The following is a 26,734-nucleotide window of genomic DNA, read 5'->3' on the forward strand; positions in this document are numbered from 1 at the left end:
GCGGTTGTGTTGCCGTTCTTGCACACAATAACGCACAGATTAAAAATAATGGCTTCCCGCTGCGATGCGCCGATGATATTCGCGGCGCCCAAAAAAAACTATACGTTTGTGTCTAAAATTCACATGTAGAGCACTGATGAAGACGCCCGAGATGCAACATGTGGCGTCAAACGTGACAAGTGATTTGTTGAGTGCAAGGAAAACAGTAGTTTATAGGATTCCTCTGTCCTGCGGCTCATTATACATTCGGCAGACGGGCAGGTGCCTCAACGAAAGGCTACAGGAACAAAAGAATATGTGTAATAGAGTTACAATCGAGGGGAATCACGCTCAGCACTGATCTGCCTGTAAGGGCAACCCGAATTTCAGTGACAAAACTATGTTGACACAGCAGGGACCGAATTAAAAAAAAAAGACAATTGTAGAAGCGTACGCTATGCCGTCGGGGCAGTGTTGCGCATGCGTGAGCTCTCCGTCCGTTGCACTTAAAGACAAGCAAGCTGCATTTCTAGCGAAACAAAGATAATTTTGGTCGCCGCACATCTTTCATCTTGGATTCTGATATGGCATTTTGGTAACGTAAACTTCCAAGAAAAATGCCAGGGTTTTTACCATTGTTAGCATTAACGTTTGCCCATGCGCGGTTTGCCAACAGTGCCCTATCCTTTTTTGTTTTTATCCACCCCTTCTTGTCTACTTCTTTCATTAAATCAGTTGCTGGATGCGCTTCGTCTCATCGTTCGTGTCTGCCTTCTTTTGCATCGCTGACTTTTTCATCCATTATGTTCTAACTAATCCCTACAGAAGATCTTCTGAGAGGGTAAGGCATCGCGTAGCCATCTATAGTATGATATAGCAAGTGGGCAGGAAAGGGATGTGATTGTGAGGAGGAGTGATATGCTGGGGTGAGGAGTAGAGAAAGAATGAAGGGAGAGGGTGAATCATAGCATAGTAATGTATAGAAGAGTATAGCAAGGGGTGAGAAAGAAAAGTGAGGATGAGGAGTAGTGATTTGAGAGTAAGGATGATGGAAAGGAGGATGGCAGAGTGTAAAGCATAGAATATATTTGTATATTATAGTAAAGCAAGGAGCGGGAAAGGAAAGAGAAGGTGAAGAGGAGGGAAACGAGGAGGTTAATGCAACCAGCGCCGCTGTTTCATCAGTCTTCGCGCCACTAGTACGGAGCTGCCCCAATGTTAACGCGACAGCGTTAGAGAGCTCGTTTCACAGAAATTCAGGTGTCGGCTTTGGCGGCGGCGTCGTTGTCCGTGAGCTAAAATTCGAGATAGATGCAAATAGGTAAATAATAAAAAATATTCGGCCCGTCTGAGAATCGGAACCAGGATTTGTGCATGACAAGCTGCTGTTCAGCCACGAAGCCACGCCAGTGCTTGAAACTGCTTCGTAAAAAACGCTATAAGAATGTCATGTATTGGGAGGGGTCGCCTTAACGCATGTAGGGTAAGGCGGTGCAAAATGGGACAAAAATGTGATAATAGTGAATATTATTTTTTATTTCACTTGTTACCATAAAACGTCAACGCCGTAACTTTCTTTTGGGTACAAGGTATGTGCTACATAAATATGGCGGTGTTGGGACTGTTGAAGTTTAAAGTTTATTATAACATTACGAAAATAAAAGTGACTTGGTTCAGAAGTATTACAGAAAGAGGTCCCGAAGTAAACACTCTCAGGGGGACCTCCTAGCGATATTGTATTGATTGAATACAGGGCAGGCAAGTGGCGAGCAAAAGAAAAACATATTGGAAACAAGGAAAAAAACAGGAACACAAAGAAAAGAAAACAAACGAAAAAGAACAATAGTTTACTTAAAAAAGGAAAAAAAGTTTATTTTAAAAAGAAACAAAAAATGCACCAGATGTCTCATGTTACCCCAATCTGCGGGGCAAAGCGAGACGCTGCGTGGGGCGAAACGAGACGGTGTGAAAAAATTTCATCCCTTCAGTTCTGACAGTACAGCACAAGAAATTCACTCCGTGGGCCCTCACGCAGTTTTCATGAGCACAGCCTTTGCACTCGACGCATTTAATCAATACAGAACCCGGCGCTGTGTTACTCCAAAACTCCTGAACATTCAGTTCATTTTTCTAGTCGTTTTCCTCCCAGGAAGCTCTAGATGATGTCCTGGTGCACGTCCGCACCATCCTAAACAACAGAATATTATATAATGAGCGCAAGTAAATTTTTCACTTAATAAGACATTCTCTAAGGCAATTCAATGCCTTTTTGTCGCGTTTTGCCCTTCTCACATGCCCAAATTTTAAAAAATTTCCCTTTTGGCCCATGGCACCAAATGAACTAAACTTTTGGGGGCATGTAGCTAACAACATAAATACTTGCGGTGTTGGACTGACGTCGGAGTAGCTTCATGCACGCATCAGAAAATTTGGACGAGCAGAATATCGCCCTTTTTCGGTGGGTCACGAACACACTGGCATTGCTGACATCAGCCGCGCAATTTTTCCCGCGTGAACGCTGCGAGCGATCATCAACTTTTGCACAAAAACGTCGAAAACTACCGGCACCTATCGCTGAAATAGAGAAACAAAGAAAAGGTACTTTCTGTATTAGCTATAGAGGGCGGCAAAGTCAAAATGACGCGTTTTGCCCCGCGTCTCATTTTGCCCCGCCTTACCCTAATATTGCGTGGAAGAATTCTAGAATCGCGCCAGGCGTCAAAATATCTGAATTGAGCAAAGAGAGGGTGGTCTAAAGAGACACTAAAGGCAAATAAAAATTTATGTCAGGGTGAAAGGTCAATGTTTGAGAACGTCTAAAACGTCAATATTATCAATAGCAGTGAACTAGTAACCGAAAAATTAAGGTAAATGTAGGACACTGTGTGCGCCACCAGTGGGACGTTTTGGAACGAGCCCGATGGCGTCAAGAGTCCCGAGTACAAATTATTACTAGTATTCAAGCTACTCATGATGAAAAAGAACATTCCGAAATTTGCAAGACATTGTGCAACGCGGGTTGTGCAAAAGTTCCGTTTTCGCCGGGCTGCGCTCCCCTCGCGCGCTCGCGTCTCAGTGGTAGTTTCGTTATCGCGTACAGCTGCGTGTGCCTTGCACGCACATGAAAGTCCTTCTAGCGGACACTCCGACAAAAGGCCGTGACCATGTGATGTTGTGTAATGTGCCCTTGAGAGCAGAAACCACGGCGTTGGCTGCCGGGCAGTAAAGACGGGCAATGTTGTGCAAGGCAAATGCTACGTTAGACCTATTCAGGTGCGTGATTTGAAATGCGTTAACGCTTTGCGCACCACCGAAACGTGATTTTCATTCAAAATAAGCATTTCCTTGGCACGAAACAAGCACTGTGAGGTTCCTGGAACGCTATTTCAACAATCAACGTCGACTTAACATTTGCCTTTAGTGTCTCTTAAAGCTGCCGAATCATTACAAAGTGTACAGTTGCGCGTGGAACCTAACTGACGCGTAGTGAGTGCTTCGCAAATTAGCAAATGGAGGAATAATGGCGTAGTGGGCGCTTGGCAACTGTACTTGCAGTAGACATTCTAGGATAGTTCGAAACAGCCAATGTTACGTGCATGAACGTTCCTTTCCATGCGGCACGGTTGAAAACGGTGTTCACGGGGCCCGATTATGCTGTTGTGTTCTACTCTTGAAGGCGAAGTCATGCTCGCTTCACTACGTGTATTGTTTTGTACAACGTAATTAGGAGTATTGGCGCGTCATTTTATCGATGCAGAAACATATTTCGTGTTTCCGTGAGTGTAATGAGCTTGAAGTGCATGATTTTCGCAGCACCCTAAGCAAGCAACATATCGTGTACGAAGTCAGCTTACAGGTAGAAGCCACTGCATTTGCAGCACAGAAATCTAGTAATGAAATGGGAAATTTTATGGTTAATTTTAATCTGAACACTAACATCTGTGTATTTCAAAGTCTGAATGTTCACCCATACCTCTTTACTAGTACCCTACTTTGCTGAATTTCTGTAGTTGAGCAGCCATCTTGATCTATTTGGATTCTACATAAACGGCGATATACAACACCTGTCGTTTTATTGTTTATCTGAACCGCTTCGTATAGCCCTGTTGTGGAAATCATTGTTTTATATGCTTCGTAAAACTGCTGCACGCTTTCCTCTTGTACCATGCTAAAGGTGTCAGTGCTATATCGAGTGGGCCCGACGTGTTGGGAGCTCTGTTTAGCAGATGCGAGAAACGCGCATCTCGACAGGTTGGTAGAAAAGAGTAGACTCAGGTAAATTTACAAGTAAAAACAGTTCATAAAATCAGTTCTCACAGAGTGTGCCAGAAATGCCCTTGAGCGTTGGGGCCGTTGCCTCACTACTGTGGGAGAGAGACAAGAGAGACGGACTGTCGCTAAAAAATTCATCTGGATCAGAGCCACACGAAGGCCAGGGACTCAGTCTGTCAGTTCCAAAATGAAAATAAATCAATTCAAGAAGTTTTGGCCCGTATTCGTGACCAACCTGAACGTCATACTGTAAAGAGCCCTTTTATTTATGAAAGTAGAAAGAAAGTAGAAAGAAAGTAGAAAGAAAGTATTTAAGAAAGTCGATTCGTGAGGCAGTAACGAAGCACATCCTGCACGAAGTTTGCTGTGCGCGCAGGCACGAATCTGTCATCTCCGCCCCTCAGGCAGAGTCGGCCAAGCGCCAGCAAACGCAGTTTGCTGTGCGCGCAGGCACGAATCTGTCATCTCCTCCCCTCAGGCAGAGTCGGCCAAGCGCCAGCAAACGAAGTTTGCTGTGCGCGCAGGCACGAATCTGTCATCTCCTCCCCTCAGGCAGAGTCGGCCAAGCGCCAGCAAACGAAGTTTGCTGTGCGCGCAGGCACGAATCTGTCATCTCCTTCCCTCAGGCAGAGTCGGCCAAGCGCCAGCAAACGAAGTTTGCTGTGCGCGCAGGCACGAATCTGTCATCTCCTTCCCTCAGGCAGAGTCGGCCAAGCGCCAGCAAACGAAGTTTGCTGTGGGCGCAGGACGAATCTGTCATCTCCTCCCCTCAGGCAGAGTCGGCCAAGCGCCAGCAAACGAAGTTTGCTGTGCGCGCAGGACGAAGTTGTTGTTGTTGCAAACCGAAAGTGTTGCAATAATAATAATATCTGGGGTTTTACGTCCCAAAACCAAGGTATGATTATGAGAGACGCCGTAGTGGAGGGCTCCGGAAATTTTGACCATCTGGTGTTCTTTAACGCGCGCCTAAATCTAAGTACACGGGCATGTACCATTTCGCCTCCATCGAAATGCGACCGCTGCGGCTGGGATCGAACCCGCGACCTTCGGGTCAGCAGCCGAGCACCGTAACCGCTATACCACCGCGGCGGACACCGAAAGTGTTGCAGTAGCCATATGCCGCGCAGTACTGCGGCATCGCGAGTCCGCTTCAACCCCCGACAAACACAACTAGTGAATGCCGGACAGCAAAAATCTCTAATCAAAACAAGAGAACGGTGCAGCGGCAAGAAATCCCTACGAATTGGCACAACTGATGCTTCGCTAGGCAGCAGGTCGCAGCAGGAACAAGGAACAAACCGAAGCAAACAGGCGCAATGGCCCTGCTCGTTCCTGTCGATGACGTCACCTCTCCACGTTTCTCTCTGCCGTCCTCCTCCCCTGCGATCCGCGCGCGCAGGGGGGCGTTCCCTCGGCCAAAGTTTGCTCGCTTATAGCGCCGTTGTTTAGTCGAAAATCTTGAAAAACCTTCGCAGGCATGTTCTAAGAGGTCGCGATACCGAATTCGCAATAAATTCGCGAATTGAAAACTGCTTTAGTGTCCCTTTAAGCCGAGTTGAGATTCTGGTGTGCGTAGCCTTGCCGCGCTCGGCAAGATGTGCCGAGCAAAGCCTAATTAAGACTAAATAGTACTGCGTCTAATTAGCTTTAATTATGATAATTAGCGCATTAGGTTTAGACTGACTTCGAATGCAAGCTAGTCGAGGCCGAGCCTCGAGTGTTCCAGTTATGCTAATTAACCTAATTAGGTTATAATTTAGCTAATTCAGGTATAATTAAGGCTTGTCTGACTGGGGATGCAAGCTAACCGAGACCAAGTCTCCAATGTGCCACTTAGACCTATTAAGCTATTGCATCTCAGTGGGCTAGTTGGTTTGGTAGCATTGTAACGAAAAAGAAACCGCGTGGATACAGGAACAGAAGGGGCACCCATACGTGCGCTGTGTGTGTGCCCCCTTCCGTCCCTGTCTGCTCGCGCTGTTTTTCCGTTACAATGTTATTAAGCTAATTATTCTGATTATAGTACTTAAGCTAATTATCCTACCTGGTGTTGTGATTGCCAAGCGATACCCAATCGCACCCGATCAACAACTATAGTCTACACTCGTGATTTAGAATGTGATCCCGTGAACACTTCGTGCATCGGCGTGTGAATGCACGTGTCGATACTTGGCTAATCAAGCCAGGACCAGCCAAGTGTCGACCAGCTTCCCTCTAGCCATGCTTTGCACGACTCAGTGCAAGCTGCGCGAATTTTTAAAATTAGGTTAACCAAGCAGAATTCACAGTAAGATTGACTAATGTTGATCTACATTCACACCTTCGCATGCAGTGCATTACTAATGAATGGAGACAACGAATTCAACATATTTTAAATGTAGGGGTGCAAGCTATCAGTGTAGGACATAATCAAGACAGATAGATAGCTAGTACCTCAATCTATGCAGTTATAGCACGATGCCGGGAAATGATAGAATATCGTTAATTATAAGCAGCGATAAATATCGCTGCTTATAATTCAGCAATAATCAGCAAGCTTATAATCAGCAAGACTTCGCTAACGCTGTCTGAGAAAGAAATTAGCTTCCTGCGCAAACCATAAACATTTATCTATTGTGTGATTCCGCTGCAGTGTTTTTTGTTTTTTGTTCATTCGTCCGGTTTTTTCTGCTTCCGGTATCTCACGAAGGTCACATGGTTTTGTGACGTGTAAGTGAAGGCAATTTTGTTCGAAGCGATCAAGGAATAAACTTTATTGTTGTGAGTAGCGCCCATGTGTCTTGTGTCTCTTCCTTTGTGTCCTCGTCTGCAACAGCGCTAAGAAACTGCCTTTCCATTATGCACCAACAAGCCCACATCGCTACGCTCGTAGACGATAAATATCATTAATTCGTAATCAATGATAATTATACCTTTAATATAGATGCCATTTATCACTCACATGTGCCACAAGAAACATTTACGATAGATCACGATTTAAAGGAGTACAGCATTGAAAACAGCGCGAAAACTGGACAAAGGCTAAGGAAAAAACGACACAAGCGCTGGCACATGCAAAGCACTGGGTGCGAAAAAGCCTGATGTAAGAGAAACAAATCGCAGAAGGCTGTGTTGAAGGGCCAGTTGCTACATGTTACTGCGTTGAAAACAGTGCGAAAACGGCACGTAAGCAAAGAAAACAAAGGAACAGCGCCTTGTGTTGTTTGTTCCTTACCCTTCGTCCCGTTTTCGCGCTGTTTTCAACGCAGTAACAGGCACCAACTGGCCCTTGAAGACACCCTACCGCAATTTAAATGAGTAATTAATTGCGCTGATAGTTATAGGCAAATAATAATTAAGTAGAGATATATAATAAAAATTAATTGATGGATATGTTGCAAAGCGTCAGATGATATCCTAAAGAGAGAGGGTGAATGCATTGGGATATTCTTGCTAATAAACCCTTTCAAGCAATCCCAGAACGCGCCGCGGAAGCGCGAGGCACTATGGCACATCGATCGAGCCGGCCGTTCGGTTGCCCGCTGCTCGTTGGCGCCGTGGGAGCACGAGACGGAAAAATAAAATAAAACAAGTCGCCGCTTGAATATTCTTACATCGTAAAACACTGCACATATCCGAACGCATCTGCATGTATCTCTACGCATGAAATGTGAAAGGAATAACGCAGTCAGTGTAGGTATTGCCGAGCGTATGTATGTATATCGGACTTAGCACTTAAACGGCATGTGCGTTATCGCGTGCCGATGCCGTCAAGACGTTCTGTTGTCATCAATATGAACCGAACACCGAATTAATGTTTAGTGTACGAATACTTGTAATGTACTAATGTAAATGTGACGTACTGTATTGCCATACACACCTTTCCGTTTGAGCATTTGGTGTCATGAACACTTTCGCGCTTGCTCGCTGTGTTTAGTCGCTATGGGCACCGTGCATAAGTTAGAAGCCGCCACAGTCGCGCGCTGCCTCCAGCGCCAAAGCGGCCACGGCAGCAGATTTGGCGGGATAAGGGAGCAGACGACGCAGGCGGGGGCAAGCCACTGCGCCGTGCCTTGGTGCTTCGCTTGAGGCGTTTTCTTTCCCGTTTGCTTTCAAAAGACGTCAAATTGTTAGCAGCTGTCAGAGAACGTAACGTTAGCGCGTGTGCTTCTTTTCGCCAGACCTCGTGTAACCTCAGGCGAACGCGGCAACATAAAAGGCATGAGCTGAGGGAAGACAACGGAGGTGACGAGCCCGTTGAGCGAAACTGCGCACGTGTAAAGCGGACTGCCTCGCTCACTAATCACAGCTTATCGCCTTCGGGCTAACGCGGCAGCGAGCTCAGCGGCAGCTTGATACTGGCGTTACCAGCAATTGCACTGTGACGGCCGCTGAATGAAAAAAAAAAAACGCTTTCCATCGAACGGCCATGGCACTGCATTTGCTGCGCCGACTTCTCTAAATGGAAACTGGTAAAAACGCGTGTCCGGAGAATTCCTGTAGGTCTTATTGCACCCAACAACGCAGCAATTATTCCTGGAGTTCAGCATTCCCACGAACAGCGCAACCGACACAAAACGAGCACCCCGCGAAAATACCTCGTGCCTTCACAGCGGGAGCGTGGAGCGAGCAGGGGTGCAATCGCGGAGCGATGCTTTATGGCTTATGCTATATTGTTCTTATCGTCCACCATCTGCAGCTGACAGATCGTGTTGATAACGCGGACGGACCGTCGCTCTGGTCACTGGTCAAGTGCGAAAAGCACGAAAAGTATAGTCATCGTAAAATGTATAGTTCCTCAAGTTCACCCTATTGCGAACGCGTGAAAGCATCCCGCCAAATCTGCGCTTCTTGCCGCTAGGATCGCCTTCGCTCGGGCAGGTGAATTCCGTCTACACGGAGCCTATAGCCTATTCAAAAGGTAATATCAGAGTTGCAGCTCATCTTGCTCACGACTATACATATCTGCGGTATACATCCACCTGCTAGCCAACACGCGAAAGCACAACCAGCGTTTCTAAAATGCAACAACTGCAGTTAGTATCAACGAAGTGCGATAAACGCTTACCGTTTGTTACATATATGGTGCGAGCGACGCACACGCAGTCTAATCAATGTACAGTACGGTCCACTCTTAGAGGGAACACGTGAGCGCGTGGCCGGCTCTCCGCGGAGCGCTAACTGCTGGCGAGATTTGTAAATGCAGCGCATGCGTAGATTCATTACAGCGGTAATGTCCTGTGCACGCCTTATTTCATTGTGCGCAGGTGTTGTTGTAACAGAATAATCTTGTAAGAAATAGTCGATCTTAGGAGCTTATGCGCATGATGCTTTCAGCGAGCCTAGAAACCAGTCCAGTTAAACCTTGCAAAAGAGTGCAGCAATAAACAAATGCGGATATTTGTTTTTCTGCCTGTTGAATGCAGAGTGACGGCTAGATAAATCGCACCCCGAAAAAAGGGAACCGCTTTCTAGCGCTTTCCAGGAATTGCCTGGCGCGTGGGTGGAGAAGCAGCAGACGACGCCTGGCGCGCGCCGCCCTTACAAGCAAGCCCGTAGCCAGGGGGGGGGGGGGAGCACCCCCCCCCCCGGAATTTTTATGATACATGGTGTTTTACCAAAAATAATGAAAATAGGCGTTTTTCTCGAACAGTCAAGGCTTTCAGCAAGTGGGCCCCCTCCGAAAAATATTCCTGGCTACGGGCCTGCTTACAAGTGTATGCGCATGCACCGCATTTACAAATCTCGCCGCAAGTCCGCCCCGCGCGGGTTGTCAGCCACGCGCTCGCGTGTTCCCTCTAAGAGTGGACCGTACTGTACAGTAAAACCTCGGTGATACGATCACGGCTCGTACGAATTTCTGGGTGATACGAATTTTTCCGCGGTCCCGGCCAAGGCCCATTAGCCTGCAATGTATTTGAGTACGGTTGTTGCGAACCGATTTGCACCCCGCAACGTTTGATACGAACGTACGCTAGCGCACAGGTACGAACAGGTGCGGCCCCCACTGTCGCGGAAGACGCGGCAGTCACGCGCGGGCATGCGCGACCATCAGCGTTGCGTCGTTGCCTCCGAGATAGTGCGCGCGAATATTGGAGGCCTTTAGGCGCCTTCGCGTTTAGGTTACAGATGACGTTGTCGTCGCGCTTTCTTTTTTTTTTTTTTCGACGCGTTGACGAGTGCTCCTGTGCTCGAGGCAGCAGCGTCTTTGTACTGTGTTAAAACGTGCCTGCCACATCGATGCAAGCCATGTCCCCGCAATCAGACGTTCTATGAAACAATACTGAAACTTGGGCTGCGGGTCCACCATGAAGTCCCATTAAAGGTGGACGAAGACCCCAAGAGACGAAGCGGACGGTCTTGAAGGAGCTTGGCCTCCATCTATCGTGTGCAAAGCGCTTCTTAAGTCACTTTCGCCGCAGTACTCTGTTGTCATGCAGAAAAGCGTAGTAAGATTAGGAAGGGGCTACTAGCGGTCTCGGGGCACAACACATCTGGTTCATTAATTACACACGGGCGCGTGCACCTTATATACGAGTACAAGTATGATCGTTGTCGTTTAAAAACTTTACTGACAACCATTCAGAGCTGTTTATGACGTCGCTGCGGCCCTGAAAAACACTGAATCAAAACGTATGCCAACTTTCTTGTGTCGCATACTAATTTTATATGTTTTCTGGTGATACGAATTTCGGATGATACGAATATTTTTGGTAGCCCAGCGAGACTCGTATCACCGAGGTTTCACTGTATACTTTATTTTAATAAACGCCTACTATACTCTCTCGAGTACTCTTTAAATATCAGAGCCTCACCTTAAGCTCGTCGACAGTGTCGACGGACGTTGATTCCAACTGGATCCGCGAATTGCATTGACCGCTCCTGAACTTCATCTAGGAAGCAGAGTTTTATCAGGACGTCTTTTCCTGCCGAGTTGTATTGTTTTATTTAATTTATGCTGCAGGGGCAGGGGACCCGGCCCGACTCGCACGTGACTTACTTCGTGCCATGTTTTTATTAGTCATGTCTAGAACGGACGAAGCCTCATAGCGGTGAAGAGAAAACTGGGCACAAGCAAAAACCAGATGCATGTACTAAGCAGCGTTGCGGAATGGGCGCCTTCATTCCATTCCAGTTCCATTCCGGGGAATTAGAACTTGCCGCAATTCCAGTCCTTTCAATTCCTCGGAATGAAGAAAACTTAGCCCATTCCCACTCCGGGGATGGCCGGGCAGTTCCAATTCCATTCCTGTAATTCCTGAGCGTAGGAAAGACATCTTAATAGTTTTATCGAGTTAAGAATGAACGCCCCATCAAGCTGATGTCATCAGATGCATTAAGAACTGCAAAAGTACGCAAAGCACGTAACCAAGGTCAAGGGATAGTATCTTGGTGACATCTCGTGCATTACATGCACCCTACTAATTCCCATAGGGGCAGTTCTCCCGCTACCTATACCATTTGCATGGTCAGCATGTTTGATCGAATGGTGATGTTTTAATATTGTTTAAGCTTAAATGTGTTAATGCTAACATGATGACATAACGCATTTTTATGCTGACAACAGTAGCGTTCAAGAAGACTAAGCAGTTTTGCCACGCATCTGGAGCGGTCATGAATATGGAGAAAACTAAGATTTGGTTAATGGGGAACAAAACCGTCTATATTTGCTGGTATTAGTTGGAACAGTGCACCGCTCGGGCACCTTGTGCCTGTGCATCGAATACGGAACACTGGGCCGCACTGCTCGTCAGCCCTCACGCTTGTCAAGCGCGCCTTTCAAGCATGAATGGGGTGAGGAGGACTTTCTGTGTTCGCCTTTGCGCAGTTATGCAATGGCTTCCTTGTCGCAAAGGTTATTTACGTGCGTCAGGCACTAAACTGCTCGTGAGATAAAGATCAGGCTGTGCATAGAGTATTCGCCGCTTTCGTGTGGGGGTACCAATGGGAACCAACGCGCAGGGATAATTTGTTTCTCCCTTCAGTATCTGCTGGGATAATGCATTTGTTTGTACACTAACTTATGCCTCGGTTTCTCTTTTACAAATTGGCAGATCGTTCACACTTTTACACCACGTCTACCCTTGGCTCTGGCTACCTAAAGGTGGACTTAGAGAATACGTTATGGCCTTCGACTTCGAAAAACATGTACTCAGGCCTACATGACTAATTTGAGCATCATATTACAGTAGTAGCAATTAAGGGTGTAGCAAAATACGTTCCTCCCCAACGCTCTATTTGCTTGGCGATGCGAACGCGGGTATGTGCCGAGTCGTAGCAACCTCGCTAAGAAAAGATGCAAAGAAAAAGGATAGCGATAATAATGAAATGATCCCACCCCGGAGCAGTGGGAGTGCAGGCTGACCAGCTCTCAGCTCGAGACTTCGGAGCAACACAGTCTATACAAGGACAGGATTGTAGTAGGCGCGTTGCTTATAAATGTACCGTGGGCCACGGCGGCTGCATTTTCGATGGAGGCGAAAATGTTTGAGGCCCGTGTACTTAGATATAGGCGCACGTTAAAGAACCCCAGGTGGTCGAAATTTCTCGAGCCCTCCACTACGGCGTCTCTCATAATCATATCGTGGTTTTGGGACGTTAAACCCCAGATAGTATTATTATTATGTTAATGTACCGTGCATAAGCCAAGCCATTTTAAAAATACAGCTTTATTGCCAACTTCAAGGTTCTGACTTGCTGATGTTTTAAAAGTTTGATAAACAGCGCGTAGACGAAAACGTGCTCTATTTTCGGAAAAAAGACGTAATTACATTCCCATTCCATTCCATGCAAAAAGCGCTTATTTAATTCTCATTCCATTCCTCCAAGCGTTGTCCCTATTCCATTCCCATTCTATTCGGGACGTTAACGTCCCATTCGTGACGTTAAACCTCAACAATTATTATTATTATTATTATTATTATTATTATTATTATTATTATTATTATTATTATTAACACTTGATACTGGTAGAGCGTTGGTTTATGTATATTGAATTACCAAAAATGAAAGCTCGAAGCCTTTGTATTCAACCTGGTTGAATGTTTTCTCCTCAGTGCATGAGTTTAAACCGCACTCGTCTTAAGCGTCTAGTCGTGTTTTGGATTTCTCAACTTGCTATACGACTGAAAAAAAGTACAAAGACCAGCAGAAGCCATTTCTTGACTTGTACCCCGCGAAAATACAAACTGCGGTGTAGCTTTTCGCATGCGACAGCAGCGCCAGAAGACGGCGGCCTAGCGAGCAAAACAAGCAAAACTAGAGGAATATCATAACCTTCCCCCTTATATATATATATATATATATATACCTAAAAAGCACCAAGTATTAAAAATTAGGCATAGGCGCTACGCGTCTCCAATTAGCTCAATATTGTTCTGAGCCATATAGAGCAGCTCAGAATATTTTTTTCCAATCCGCCAAGCTCGGCAATTAACAAAAATTGCTTAATGAACTTTTAAACTAGTAACTCTACAGAAAATTTTTCAATACAAAAGTTGTAGCGCTTGTTCAGAAACATCGAATTTTTCAATCTGTGTTAAGATAACTCCCCTGCCTAAATTTTTTTCCGGCCTTTCAAGCGCGCGAATTTTAAAAAATACCACGTGACTGCCGCCAAAAGCGCAGCGCTCTCAGTGCCCTCAAATGTAAGTTGAACGAATTATCAAAGGCTGCTCCGCGCACGAAGTTCGATTGAACAGGCTACCGGTGACTGCTATGGACGCTAAATTGTGATAGAGGCGTACCATCTAAAAAAAAAAGATCTACGAAAGAGCAGCCGTCACATGTGAGTGCATCTTTTATCTCGATCCTTCATCACGCTGTCACCCTAGCCCCTTCCAATGCGTGTCTTCATTGGTGCGAAAAGAAAAGAAAAAATACCTACGCTGCATCAAATGCTGCCTACGGTCTTATGCAGCATTTGCATGGCTACCGCTTTGTCGTTGAAGAAATTTTTTTGTTGTTGAAACGGTATCCTCATTTTGTCGCTTAACGTCCATCGCAGTCACTGATAGCCTGTTCCATCGATCTTCGTGCGCGAAGCAGCCTTTGATAATTCGTTCAACCTACATTTGAGGGCACTAAAAGCGCCGCGCGTTTGGCGGCAGTCACGCGGTATTTTTTTTAAATTCGCGCGCTTGAAAGAAAGGCCGGAAAAAATTTAGGCAGGGGAGTTATCTTAACACAGATTGAAAAATTCGATGTTTCTGAACAAGCGCTACAACTTTTGTATTGAAAAATTTTCTCTAGAGTTACTATTTAAAAAGTTCATTAAGCAATCTTTGTTAATTGCCAAGCTTGGCGGATTGGAAAAAATATTCTGACGTGCTCTATATGGCCCAGAACAATACTGCACTAATTGTAGAAGCGTACCACCTATGCTTAATTTTTTAAGACTTGGTGCTTTTTAGCTGAAACACCCTGTGTATATATATATATATATATATATATATATATATATATCTATATATATATATATATATATATATTTGCGAATTATTACTAATAAGCAGGTGACAGAACATCCCCAACATTAATTTAGGCAAAACTCGGTGCGTGACACTCTCGCGTTAATTATGAAGTGTGGAGGGGGTTGTTTTTCACGTATTATTTCTGTTGTCCCCTAGCATCCTGCGTAAATAATAATTTCTTATCTATCTATCTATCTATCTATCTATCTATCTATCTATCTATCTATCTATCTATCTATCTATCTATCTATCTATCTATCTATCTATCTATCTATCTATCTATCTATCTATCTATCTATCTATCTATCTATCTATCTATCTATCTATCTATCTATCCGTCCACGACTATGTGCTCCCCTGGCCATTTCGTTAATGGGATGTATACCAAATTTGGTATGGCATAACATGACTGTAGGCGGAATATAAACTACAGGTGGTAACATGAAAATAATGACATGTACGCCATGTAAGGCATGACTTACATGCCACGCTCATGGTGCGCTCGCGGCCGCTTCGCTAGCTTGATACACACCAAAATTGATATGGCGTGACAAGAGTGTATGACGAACATAAGTTACTGGTCCTAACGCGCAAATCATGGCAGGCATACCATGTAAAACATGCTTTACATGACGTGGTCTTGGGGAGTTGGCGGTCGTTTAATGAATGCATATATACCAAAGCTGATATGACGAGATATTTCTGTATGACGAACGTTAGTGACAGGTGGTAACATGAAAATTATGACTTGCATGTCATGTACAGCATCACTTACTTGGCGCGCTCATGGTGCGCTCGCGGCCGGTTCGGTAGCTTGATATGCACCAAAATTGGTATAGCGCGAGGTGACTGTATGACGAACATGAATGACAAGTGGTAACGTGAAAATCATCACATGCATAACATGTACGGCATGGTTTAAATTACACTGTCTTTGTGCGCTTCCGGCCGTTTTGTTAACTGGATGTATACCAAATTTGGTATGACATGATATGGGTGTGTGGCGAACATAAATTACAGGTCATGCGTTGTGTATACCAGATTCTACATGCATGCATGCGTGACAAACATGCGATATATTGTGAACTAGATGTCATGACATGAATGACTTCATCTGCCTCAAAGACAAACAAGGCGATGTATGCAACTGTGGTGCAACTCTACCCCATAAAGTCACGTCACGCGCTACCAATCTTGGTGCATATCAAGCATGCGAACCGGCCGGGGGTGCACCATGAGCATGGCATGTAAATCATTCCTTACATAACATGTGCGCCATTATTTTCATGTTACCACATGGTATTTATGTCCGTCATACAGTCAGGTCAAGCAATACCGATTTTGGTGCATATGAAGCCAGCGAACCGGCCGCGAATGCACCATGAGCATGGCATGTAAATGATATGCCTGACATGACATGCGTGCCATTATTTTTATGGTACACACTGTTATTTATGTTCGTCATAGAGTCACGTCACGCAATACCAATCTCTAGCAGTCAGTTTTCATGGCGCACTGATCGTTATATATGTGAGCCCGAAGGCGTCAATTTTACGCCAAACATAATTAAGAGCTGTCCGGCAATCATTATTGTGCATGAACCTTCTGCGGCAACCCCGCGAAACAAGCTGGACTAGTGCAGCGGAGACGCAAACATTCCCGCAAACAAAATTTGCGAATTCTCAATGTAACGCTTGCCTCACGAAGGCGGGTATCAGTCGTGAGAACAAGTTTTTCGCGCCGTATTCTGTGCACGCAGCCACACAGCCCGTCCCTTGGCATCATTTTTCCCGCTGGGAATAGCAAGGAGGTCTTCGCTCGTTTCCCGCCGGTTGCTGGACCCAAAAGCGCAGCATCCAGGCCTTCTTCGATGCCTCGACAGGCTTGCGATGAAGTGTCAAAACGATGCGGGATGTCGTGATGTTCCTGCACGCTTTTCTGAGGCTATAAAAACAATCGCCCTTCAAAGCGCCGTGCGTCGGCGGCAACGAGACACTAGCGAGGCGAGCGAGCTGGACCTTTTATGTGGCGAAGCCAACGAAAGGGCGCGGCGGCGAAGAGAAAACGAACGCGGTACTTCCGGTAAAACCGGCTGCTCGTGCACTCTACAGAGACGTGACCACGGCTGTACTTGAAGGACATGATGTAGGGCAAAAACTCGAATATACAGAGGAACAGGCCGACTTTCCTACTTTCTGCCGTTTAGTGTTTCTTTTAGAGTTTTTCGCTGCAGTATAATGTCCTTTCGTTCCAAGACAGTACATTTGAAAATGAACACAACTGAAATGATTTTGAGCACCAATCTATTCTTTGAAGAAGTGGTCCGAAAGGGTGCGGCATAAAATGAGCTAAGAATAACAAGAATAAGAAGCACTGAAGCATTTTTGAAGGCCTTCAACGGATGTCAAGAACAAGAAAACGCTGCCGACAGACCAGAACGGTGCGCCTTTTGCCTGGAAGGACCGTTTGATCTAGTCATCGCCATTCGAGCCATGCAACGAAGGACGGCACTGTGGGAAGCACGAGGACGGTGTTAATTTTATCGCAAAATATTGCTGTATCGTTCATTCGTTGCGATTTAAACTTTTTACGAGCTAATTCAACCCAAATGCAATGTTCCAATCTATAAGAGCGAAATCCAAATTTTACTCTTGAATACCGACGACAGTGGGCTATACAGATTTTAGCCGCATTATATATGTGAGGTAATTTGGTGACATGAGCGCCCTGCCACAATATGTTGGAGCAGCCCCAACCAGGTTTGCAGCAGTAGCAAAGAACTGCGTCTTTCTCGGTGGACCTGACTATTTTAGAAAAAAACAGAAGAACGAGCGCCACACATATCTCGCACGAAGACAGGTTTCAGGACTGGGGACAAAAAAATAAAAGAACAGATCGCCGACTATTAGCTACTCCTTCACAAGGGTACGCGCCTGTACGATCACCGAAAAGTAATTTTGTTTACCCACTAACAGTCACCTTGGTGCCCCCCTCGATAAAATCTTAACACCAGCCCCCAGTTCCACAATTTAAATGAAACGTCAGGATTATCACAGCTAATGTTGATAAATTGAGTTGCGTTATCATATATACTGGACTCCGTTTCAAACAACAGGTGCAACACTGTGGGGGCTAGCGAGACCTCTTGCAGTAAGCGCGTTCGTAACAATAATTTAACGTTTTTGCCACTCGAAATGAGATTTATTCTTTCTTAGGCTGAGTAATGCGTGAACGTGTTTTGAGCATTAGAAATAAACTCACTTATACGAATATCAATTTGTCGTTACGCATCACTTAGCGTTTGGTTGTTTTCGGTTTCTCGCATTTCATTTGCAGCAGGTCGCGACGCCTCAAGCGCAGGCTCGTGCTCGACTCGAGCAGACCACGAGACTTGTGGAGTTATACATTTTGTTGACTCAAGTTCTTGCATATCTGCGACAGCATTGCACCTCATCTGTTAAACTAATGTAAACCTTCCCTTTGCGAAGAGTATCGAACCTTCTTTCTCGCGTAAAACAAAGTGCGGGAGGCTTCCTTCGTTGGAGATATGAAGGAAACATCTATGCGCATGCGTCAATTTTGTTCCGCGCGCGGAAAGCGTCAGTTCCTGGCAAGCGGCCCACGACTGAGGACGTTTAAGGAGCGGTATCCGGATCCCAGCAAGTTGTAAAAAGACTGAACAACAAGAGCAGCGATATTGAATTGAGTTTCGCAGGAATCATGGCGACACTCGAGCAGAAACCATCTGTAAGATTCATTAGGCTATCGGTGACGACGACATGAGCACCTCTCGGACACAGGAGTGGTACAACCGCTTCACAAGTGGCCGCACATCAGTGGACAGGGAATCGGGTTCAGACAGAGCCTCAACAAGCCGAAATCAGAATGTAACTGCAAGCGCGGAGTTTGGTCAAGGAGGACCGCCACACGACAGTCTAAGAACTTCCGAACGAGATAGATGGAGTTATGCATTGGATCAGTATACGCAAGGATTTGGGCATGAGGAGAGCGTCCGCAAAATTGGTACCAAAACTGCTTGCAATGGAGCAGAAGAAACTCTGTCAAGAAAACATTTATGCGATTCGTCAAGCTCCCTACTTCCCTAACAGGCTCCGTGTGACTTGGCGTTTCTCAAGCTGAAAATGCCGCCGAAACGAATCAGATTCGAGCCAAGAGATTTGGAATGCGACGACCCGATTGATCATTCATAAAGGTGCATGCCAGAAGTGCGTCCAACAAGGACGGGAGCGCTAGGAGAAGTGTGTCCATTATAGAGGAGATATTGAAGGGAATGAGGGTTTTGTACCTTCTACTCAAATTTATTTCTCATGACCTAAAATTCGATAGCTCTCGGACGCACCTCGTATGTGTAGTCTACTTCGTCAATGCTCCCGACAGATTGTAACCTGGTAAAGGAAATGGTCATTGCTCCTGTACACTAATGACTATTCTTCCACTGCAGGCCATCCTCTCCCATCCGCGAATATGCAATATCTAGCTTCATTATCTTGATCATATGAATCTATAAGTACCTTGGAATATGCATGCGCTCCGCTACGCTATAGCTAGCCATATCTGCTGTTAACGTGTAATTAGGATTAATACATAATTGGTTATGCCTCCGCCGCTCTGTGCCAATATAACGGGTGCTCCAGCTATCTTTAGCCAAGGGATAAAAAATACAATATTAGAGGCAGGCGCGTGAAATCAGTTGCAAATTGCTGACAGTCATCTTGTGCACTACAGACAATTTTTTTGTTTCGTAATTAATTTGTTAATTAGGATTATTCAACCAAATCGCTAAACATTCACTTTAGGCAGGAATTGAGACTTTCAAACTTCGAGAGCGTCTTCAGAAACCCCACTTGCATTATTTGCTACAAAGAAAGTCACGTATGCCATTTTTTCCTAAGCTGGAAAGAAAGCCCGCAAAATACAAAAAGAACCACATGACTAGCGCATTCGCGCGCAGCGAACATGCTGCTCTCAGCAGTGGTTTGAGCTAAGAAAATCAGCTGTGGCCGCGACACGCCGGCTCCGTTGCAGCGGTAGGCCGATAGGTTAGCGGTGGTTTCTTGGCCGCGTCAGCCAGTTGGCGCGCGTGACGGTGCAAGTTGTACCGAGTGCGGGCCAAGAAACCACCGTTAACTTATCGGCCAGAATACAATCTGGCGCGCATCTACGAAGTTTAGTTCTGGGTGACCATCTAGTCTCTGTTCTGTGCATGCAAGAGATGATTTCAACTTCGTGAAGTGTTCAATGCCTCCCTGCATGAAGAAAAATATCAGAGGGGCACTAACGCACCTTATCGTACCTAATTTGTAGAGCACTACATGCACTTCAATCTATTCCCAGTGTATTCCACAGAATAGAGAATTTTCATTACACTAAAGGGTTATTTGATTCGGCGCAAAATGCTTATGTTCTGCCATAAAAACAAACTAGCGCGACTAAGACGACTGGTCGACGGCACTGAACCTGTGGTCAGATTGTTTCAATGTTTGCCAACGGTGCGGCTACATTTATCGGCAGTGGTAACAGATATGCACCATATAAAGGAAACCACGCCAGGACAAAAGTCACGGCGCCGATTTCTAAGCTTTGGAACTCACAGAATCCGCGAAAAGAGTGCAAACACGCGACTACCTTCAACCAAAACTGAAGTGAACACATCACGGTATCGCACTCAAGTTACCTTACTCGGTAGGCTTTGAACACATTTCTTGTAGTCGTTGGCGCAAATGTCACGGTATCGCACTCAAGTTACCTTACTCGGTAGGCTTTGTGATGTATAGGACGGCAACATGCTAGGTGTCGACGGAAGCCGGTCGCGTTGAAAGAAGCGTCCCAAATTCTTCGCAGGAGCAAATAAATGGAAGAATAACCGGACTACTGTGTATTATTAAAGCACTGCTCTCATCATCAGATTTCTTTCTCTACGAGAGTAACTATCTGCTGCTTTTTTGTTGGCCGGTTCTCCGTTACTATACTGAAGCGCGTTCCTCATATTCATATTGTGGTTCTGGCACGTAACACCCGACGAATTGTTATTACTCTTGAAGGCTTTTTATGCTAATGCCAAATTTCTGTATTACCACTCTACTCTGAACAAATGAAACTTCGTTGCCACCTACAGCGGAACACGAATGCTCGAACGAAAATATTACAACGCATAACTCACCTTCACTTAGAGCGCTGTTGGTAGAACCATGAGGCCTGGCTCCTGGTACGCAGACACCAAGCCATGCCGCTATACGCAGATGCTCGATCGGTGAATCGGTCGTCCAAGCACATCTGCAGGAAAACGCGAAGTGCCCACCGCGGGAAGAAGCCGCACGGATCGTTGCCAACACAGAGTTAAACCGCTGTTACTTGTCGACCATGCGGCTTTGCCTTTTATACCAATGTCGCTCCCACACGCATGCGCAAACTGCTTCAAGAATGGAACATTCGCCACGCCTTTTTTTTGGTTGCTGTACGCAAAGTCTGGTCTGACATGAACGCTGTCAGAATCCAGTCGTAACTTGTTTTTTTTTTTTAAATTTTCGTTTTTGTTTGCCCAGCAAATGTCACAATTTCTTTGGGCTTATCAGCTGCCGATGTTGCCTGTACGCGCGACTGAAGTACAACGCACGCGCTTTTACGTGACCGTAGTATAACTTCGTGCAGTTTGCATGTCTTAAAGGAGGGGTGACAGAAAATTTGTGAACCTCTTTTTTTTTCTCCCAATCAGTGGCGACAGTCTCGTTAATAACGGCAACGAAACTCATTTGCCCCAGCGCGAGACGAATGTTTATTTATATGCTCGTATATTAGGACTTGAGGCAGTTTCGATTTCGAAAAGCACTGCAGGGTCCCGTGACGTAGCCATAGGTCGGCACTGTAAAAGAATACTCACTCACACTCACTCACCCCAATTTTTTCAGCCTTCGCACTCACTCACGTTCATACTCACGCCTACTCACACTCATAGGTACTCACACGTTCATACTCACGCCTACTCACACTCATAGGCTCTCACTCACGTTCATACTCACGCCTCCTCACACTCATAGGCTCTCACTCACATTCATACTCACGCCCACTCACACTCATAGGAACTCACTCACGTTCATACTCACGCCTCGCACACTTATAGGCACTCATTCACGTTCACATTCACGCCTACTCACACTCATAGGCACTCCATAAGAATGGAAGCTTGAGCGAGTTGGTATGCGTTCATCTTTGTGGAACAGCGCTCACGAGACGACGACGAAGTAAAAGAAGGCACAGGACAGGCGCTGACTCGCAACTACTTGCCTGAGACTTGTTTGGGTCTTTTTCGCTTTTGGTGTTTTTTAGTTGTTTTGTTGTTGCCCATCACCTATATATATGCGTGTCTTTCCTAATAAACTTTAGTTGCGAGTCAGCGCCTGTCCTGTGCCTTCTTTTACTTCGTCGTCGTCTCGTGAGCGCTGTTCCACAAAGATGAACATAGGCACTCACTCACGTTCATACTCACATCTACTCACACTTATAAGCATTCACTCACGTTCATACTCACACCTACTGACACTCATAGGCATTCACTCACGTTCATACTCACAGCTACTCACACTCATAGGCACTCACTCACGTTCATACTCACGCCTACTCACACTCATAGGCACACACTCACGTTCATACTCTCGCCTACTCACACTCATAGACACTCATTCACGTTCATACTCACGCCTACTCACACTCATAGGCACACACTCACGTTCATACTCTCGCCTACTCACACTCATAGACACTCATTCACGTTCATACTCACGCCTGCTCACACTCATAGACACTCATTCACGTTCATACTCACGCCTACTCACACTCATAGGCACTCACTCACGTTTATACTCACGCCTACTCACACTCATAGGCACACACTCACGTTCAGACTCACGCCTACTCATACTCATGGACACTCATTCACGTTCATACTCACGCCTACTCACACTCATAGGCACTCACTCACGTTCATACTCACGCCTACTCACACTCATAGGCTCTCACTCACGTTCATACTCACGCCTACTCACACTCATAGACACTCACTCACGTTCATACTCACGCTTACAGGCACTCACTCACGTTCATACTCACGCCTACTCACACTCATAGGCACTCACTCACGTTCATACTCTCGCCTACTCACACTCATAGACACTCATTCACGTTCATACTCACGCCTACTCACACTCATAGGCTCTCACTCACGTTCATACTCACGCTTACAGGCACTCACTCACGTTCATACTCACGCCTACTCACACTCATAGGCACTCACTCACGTTCATACTCTCGCCTACTCACACTCATAGGCACTCACTCACGTTCATACTCACGCCTACTCACACTCATAGGCTCTCACTCACGTTCATACTCACGGCCTACTCACACTCATAGACACTCCACTCACGTTCATACCACGCTTACAGGCACTCACTCACGTTCATACTCACGCCTACTCACACTCATAGGCACACACTCACGTTCATACTCTCGCCTACTCACACTCATAGACACTCATTCACGTTCATACTCACGCCATACTCACACTCATAGGCACTCACATCCGTTCAATACTCACGCCTGCTCACACTCATAGGCACCTCACTCACGTTCATACTCACGCTTACAGGCACTCACTCACGTCATACTCACGCCTACTCACACTCATAGGCACTCACTCACGTTCATACTCACACCTACTCCTACTCATAGGCGCTCACTCACGTTCACGCTGACGCCCACCAACACCCACTGATGGGCATACTCACGCCCATACTCGCGCCCACTCACACCCACTGAAGTTCATACTCACGCTTCGTCACACTCATAAGCACTCACTCACGTTCATGCTCACACGTCACGCCCATTGGTACTCACTCGTGTTCATATTCACGCCCGCTCACACTCATATGTGTTCACTCACTTTCAGTAACGCCTCTCACACTCATTGGTACTCACTCACGTTCATACTCACATGCACTGACTATCATACCTACTCACTCACGTTCACACTCACACGTACACACACTCATAGCACTTACTCACGCTCTTACTCACATCTACTCGTACTCACTCACGTTCACACTCACGGCATCTCACACTCATAGGCACTCACTCACGTTCATACTCACGCCCACTTACGCTCATAAGTACTCACGTTCAAACTCAAGGGTACTCACACTTATGGGCACTCGCTCACGTTTATACCTGTTTATACCTGTCGGTACTCACCGGCCCATTCACACTGGTAAGTACTGACTCACACCTACTCACACCGGTGCCCATGTTCGCACTCACACCTACTCACAGCCATTTGTACTCACGTTCACTCATGTCTACTCACTCCCATGGGTACTCACTCACATTCATACTCACACCTATTACACTCGCATGTTGCCTTCATACTCATGCCTTCTCACATCCCTCGTCACTCACTCATACTCACACTCACGCCTTTGAAATGAGTCTACTCATGAATGAACATGCCAAGCTTTCCGCTCTACACACACTCACATGCGGCCCCTGATGTCCATATTGAAGTACACTCCCGTTCACAGATACTCGCGTTTACACGTCTAATAGCTCCCATCTTCGGTCATTACCACTCAAACCTAATCAACCTCGCCGGGTCTCATTCACATCTCTCTGTCACACTGGACAAAAGTTTTGTATGCATTCGCATCTAAGGTGATCATCTCTCATATATTATCCTTATATCCGAACGTGCACATTTGTAAGTTTGTAATGGATAGTCTCAGGGATAAACCGCGGATGTTAACACTGGTTCAAGGGAAATGTGCTATGTACATGTATTATTATTTTTTTAATTTAAACTTTATTCAGACAGACATTGTCTGGGATGAAGGGGCTAAAGGCAAATGCAACTCCCTGACAAAGGCCCCCCTACCCATACATTGCTCAGGGGATGTCATATGGGATGTCGGGACCGCGGAAAATTTGTTCGAATTAATCGAATGCCGAATTATCGAAAGCATCAAGGAAACAATAAACAAGTGTCTGTTACATCAATGCATTCGCATTTTCTTGATGACCTGTTAAATTCATGGTACATATCTGGCATAAAAGCAATGCAAATGCCGCAAATTTCTTCATTCGCAACTCCGTTGACAATGTGACCGCGGCTCAAGACAGCCGTGTCTTAACACTGAACGTGATCTGCCCCCCTACCTTATTACGTACCGCCACCGCCACCACGCGCACGTGAAGATAACTTCTGCGCCGGAAAAATGATCGACAAATGATCGTTCGTTCATTGTAATGTCGCAACCGTATTTTATACCAGCATGCGCACTGCGGCCGAATCTCTTCTCCTTCAACAGCTTCCACTATGTTCGAGTTGGGTGACATTGCGCGTGCATTGCCCGAAGTCAAAACGAGGCTACTGAGTGCCGCATCCGCTGTGGACGAAAGTGTGGTCGCTAAACTAAGACACGATCATAGCGACCAGGCAGTTCCGAAGGCGCGTGCGCGGCTTGCGCCCACAGTCGAAACGAAACTGCTCGGCACAGCATCCGCTGCTGAATAAACCTGGCTCGCTAATGCAAAATAATGAATGTCTACTACACAATTATGAAGCGACGCGGCGAAAACGAAACTATGCTTGTCGCAGCTTTGACCCGCAGTCGCCGCTGGCGCCATGGACGCGATCATACACTGTTATTCAAGTCCCGTATAACGTCCGGCACATAAACTGCCCATTTTTATTCCACCACAAGGTACTCCATATAAGCGGCCCTTCAACCGCCATTAAGCGTGACAAATTCTGCGGTGACGGGCTGGGCCGGCTATATGCGGCCGCGAGCGGACGCAACGCTTATATAGGGCCCGGTGTTTATTGACGCGAAAATGTCTCGAGCGGACGCAAACGCTATACAGGGCCCGTTTCTTTATGCGGGAATTGATCGGCGCCGCGGCGAGAAGCGAGAGAGAAACTTATATATCAACAGCGCCGAGCGAGCGTGCTCAAGGCTCGAAGTCCACGTTTACGTCGTGTAGTGTTTCCTGTTTTGGCGCCGAATTGCGGCCGGTGACTCGAGATAAAGCCAGCGCCTCCCTGACCTTCGCCGATCGTATCTTATACGTGCGAAGCACGTGCGTTTGGAAAGACAGCGGCCGTGCCGAGTTCCGTCAGACAACTCAACGTGCGAAGGAAGGTTTCACCTTTGATCGCGTTCTCTCCCTGCTCACCGCCGCTCACTTATTCCCCCTACATGTTCTCTCTCCCATGCGCGTCGAGCGGTGTCTGTGTCTTTGCGCCCGCCCTTTCGTGGTCTCTCTGTTTTCGTTGAGAATTCGGTCCCGCGATCGTCTTGGCGTGCTGCAACGTTTCGGGCAGTGCCGATCAGGCCCTGCTGCGTGGGATGTACACCTCGACCGACGTCAAAGGCATTCAGAGAAGAGCGTGCAGTTATTGATGGCACGTGTGAGTGCGATGTGAGTGTGAGTGCACCAGATTGGATGGCTCGCGTACAGCCGCCAGCCAGGGGAACCAGGCGTGCCACATCAAGTTACCTGGTGCTCCTACTGCGGGCACTGCCCCGTGAACCATGCACGACTGGGTGAGTTTATTTCGATGCTCCCAAATTTGTGTTGTGCTGTTAGAAACAAAGCACCGCTCCTAACGAGTCTCTATAGATCTGTGAAAGGCGCATCGGTAGAGCCTCTTGCTCGGACCTTTTCTTCGAAATGCATGAGGGTCGCAAATCGTCAGAAAGCGAAACACTGTTGCTCACTATTATGTGGTTCGCTAATCAAGAACAATATCAAGCAGCATCTACAATTGTGCACCAGAAGCGGATCTATCTCTCATATATTGCTTAAAAAACGGAATCAGTATTGTACGTGCATGGACTATCGTAAACGTTCGTAAACAATGTAACTATTTATCTGCGTTTAGGTACTGCAACAGATATAACTTAGATATTTGTTTCTGGTGGAGAGTTGATAAATTACAATTAAGTCTATAGCTAGCTCATTCC

The sequence above is a fragment of the Rhipicephalus sanguineus genome, chromosome 2, assembly GCF_013339695.2.
Source record: "Rhipicephalus sanguineus isolate Rsan-2018 chromosome 2, BIME_Rsan_1.4, whole genome shotgun sequence".
In the NCBI taxonomy this organism is placed as follows: domain Eukaryota; kingdom Metazoa; phylum Arthropoda; class Arachnida; order Ixodida; family Ixodidae; genus Rhipicephalus; species Rhipicephalus sanguineus.